This window comes from Mirounga angustirostris, unplaced genomic scaffold, assembly GCF_029215605.1.
Source record: "Mirounga angustirostris isolate CCGP_5_RB_7025 unplaced genomic scaffold, mMirAng1.0.hap1 SCAF_3, whole genome shotgun sequence".
NCBI lineage: Eukaryota > Metazoa > Chordata > Mammalia > Carnivora > Phocidae > Mirounga > Mirounga angustirostris.
Window position 1 is genome coordinate 36,874,786 of NW_026991711.1, and position 3,140 is coordinate 36,877,925.

At 50.2% G+C, this 3,140-nt stretch overlaps 1 pseudogene; it reads left to right on the forward strand.

The window, feature by feature from the left end:
* The first annotated feature begins 628 nt into the window (after positions 1–628).
* On the forward strand, positions 629–2,683 carry LOC123839241 (zinc finger and BTB domain-containing protein 39-like; annotated as a pseudogene).
* Positions 2,684–3,140: the final 457 nt, after the last annotated feature.

Here is a 3,140-nt window from a genome sequence, read left to right on the forward strand (position 1 = left end):
ACATTTATAGAAAAAGATGAAGTATTTTTTTAATTTTATTTTTTAATTTTTTAATGCTATGTGTAAGGCTGAAGGGAGAACAACTCAAAGCCTTGGAACCTCCATGGTGGAATTCTCTAAGCTGAGAAAGAATTGAAAATGACCAGTGTGATGAGTGTATATTGAACAAAAGGAAAGAATGGTTGAAAGGCCACTGTGAAGATAAATAGGGCTCAGGCCATATAAGATCCTGTAGAATATGTAGAAATAATTTTGATTCTAAGTGCTGAGAGAAGGTAATGATATACTATAGTGGACAAGTCATATTATTTTATTTTAATTTTAAAAAAGATCACTTTGGCAACCACAGAGATGTTTGAAATAGAGTAAGAGAGAAAGCTGGAAGATGTGTTAGGAAGTTCCTGCAAGTGTCCAGGCCAGAGATGAATGTGCTGGGGAGAAAAGATAGGAGATCATATTTGCAGTGCACCTTTTGGTTACAAATACAGTTACCACTTAGGAAACAATCAATGTGGGGCACCCCCTCCTGGTCGGGATGGGCTTTTATGTGAGGCAACAGAGATGCTGCTCACACCCAAGGAGCGGATGAACTGTGCTGATAGGGGGCCACTTCACAGGAGCTGCTAAAATGGGCATGAGGATCAAACTGCAAAGCAACCACCACCCCAACAACCTGCTGAAGGAACTCAGTAAGTGCCAGCTCTGGGAAACCATGTGTGATGTCGCCATTGTGTTGGGGAGCGTCTCCTTCCTGGCCCACAAAGCTGTGAGGGCTTGTATGGCCGGATGCTTCCAGAAACTTTTCCTGAATGTTGGGCTTGATGCTACCAGGACCTATGTGGTGGACTTTATCACCCCTGCCAACGCTGAGAAGACTCTGAGCTTTGGCTACACATCAGAGGCCTTGACAGACCCGATCAATGTTGGGGTCATCTAAGAGGTAACTGAGTGTCTGGGTGTGGAGGATCTCTTCGAGGCCTGTCCCTCCACCTTCCCTGGCCTGGAGAGCACTGCTGTGGCCACGTTCTGGACCAGCACCAGTGCTACCCAGAGTTGTAACTCAGCAGAACCCACTCGTCCCCTTGAAGAACGCCGGGATGGTGGGGAGCCCATTGGCCCTGATTGGAACTATGTGTTACCTAGTGATGCTGGAGGAAGCTATAAAGAGGAAGAGAGAAATGTTACCAATGACACTAACCATAGCTTTTGTCTGCTGCAATAGCCGCCGCCACCGGAGACAGAAGACCATGATGCCCCTCCTCCTTCCATGCCTGTTAGTAGGATGATGACCCAGCTCCCGCCCGCCATACAAAGTTTAGAGCAGTGCAGACTTCAGTAAAAGTAGTTTCTTTCCTCCTGACAGCGCAAATAGACATCAGCAGGGGAACCAGTTCCCGTGGGAGCAATAGCAACCTCTCCAAAGATCCTGGCTTTGAGAAGATGGATGAGCTCCAGCTGGACAACCCGGGGGATGATGACTTGCCATTTGAAGACCCCACTCAGGAGACAGGCATAGCTGAGGAGGTGAATGAGTTGAGAGATACCAGTGAAGACGACCTGACTTTTGGAGAGAATGATAACTGCGAGAATAAGGCCATGCCCTGCCAGGTGTGCAAGAAAGTTCTAGAACACAGCATTCACTGGATCTGACAGCATGCTCAGGACCCCATGGACCCGCTGACAGACAACCACAAGTTCTGTGAGACCCACTGCTAGCAGCGAAACTCCCACATGACCCATGTTCTATCCCACATTGGTATTTTCCTCTTCTCTTATGACACATGTGAAACTAAGTTCATTATCAAGTGGCAGCTGACCCTCCACTGACGGGATGGAACATTTGAGAACAACATCACTGTCCACCCCAATGATCCCGTGACTGGGAATTCTGGGTTTGTTTTCAGGTGCAGCCTCCACGGAGTTGAAATGCGCTGTCTGTGGGAAGGCACAGGCCAAACATCTCCACATGGTCCAGAGCCACGTCCTTGACCATCTAAACTTGGCAGGTGCCAGGCCTGCGGTATCTGTGACCAGCACCACTTCACCTCTGCAGCCCCAGATGGCACATGCTCTTCACCTCGGCACTTCAGTCCTCTCCTGCTCCGTCTGTGTGAATGGCTTTGTGGCCTGGCACCCCCTAGAGAAGCAAATGGCCTTGCACCACAGCCTGGAAGAATGGAAGTCCCCAGCCACTTGTGTGGCCGGAGCTTCAAGTCAGAGCCTGCCAGTCGCTACCGTGTCAGCAGCACAAATACAACGGTGGCCTTGAGGCAAGGCCGGTTTGGGGCTATTGCACCGAGCAGTCCAGAAGTGGAAGCTTCCAGCCAAGGAGTTCCTGAGTGAGGATCCGGCTCTGCAGGGCTGGCCCGGGAACAGCAAGTACAGCCGTAAAGTCTGTGGCAAAAGGTTTGGCCACACAAGCGAGTTCAACTACCTCTGGTGGATCCCCAGGTGGGAAGCTGTGGGTGTAAGGGGTGCCACAAGTTCTTCCAAGGTCATGCAGCCATCCAGTGCTGCCTGGAGACGCACTTGGGGGCACTGAGGTACCGCTGCATAGTCTGCGGCCCCCACAGCTCCACCAGCAAGCACGTGGGCGTGCACGGACCTGCTCGACTTCACCGTTAAGCAGACGTTCTTGTACCGTTACCATTGCAAAGAGGCAGCAAAGAGCCTGGACGGCTGACTGGATCCCAGCAGAGCCAGGAGAGCTCCCAGGCGGCAGCCAGGATGTTGATTTTCTGATGGCTGTCGTTCCCTCTTTAGCCAAAGTTTCAAATTTTGCCTTGCTAGGAATCCCGTTCTGTCTTGTGTTTAGGGAAGAAAGAAGAAGAAAGAGCACATGAGCTGTTACTGTTCTTGAGAAGCCGCAGTCTTACCATGTTTACCTCCTTACCTGTTCTTGCCCACCAAGGACTGTGTTTTTTATTCTTTCGAGGCTGGTTTAGGGATCTTGTCAGGCAATTGGTGTCGACTAGATCGCCTTCCCCAACCTCTCCAGTTTTAGGTTACTGATAGGTTTTAGGCTGCTAAGAACCCAACCAACAGCCTCACTGAACAGAGGAGGTGGCGAGAGGTTATCACTGTGGGTATTATTGCCAGATTTCCACCTGGGACAGCAGCTATGAGGGAGATTTTGGGAA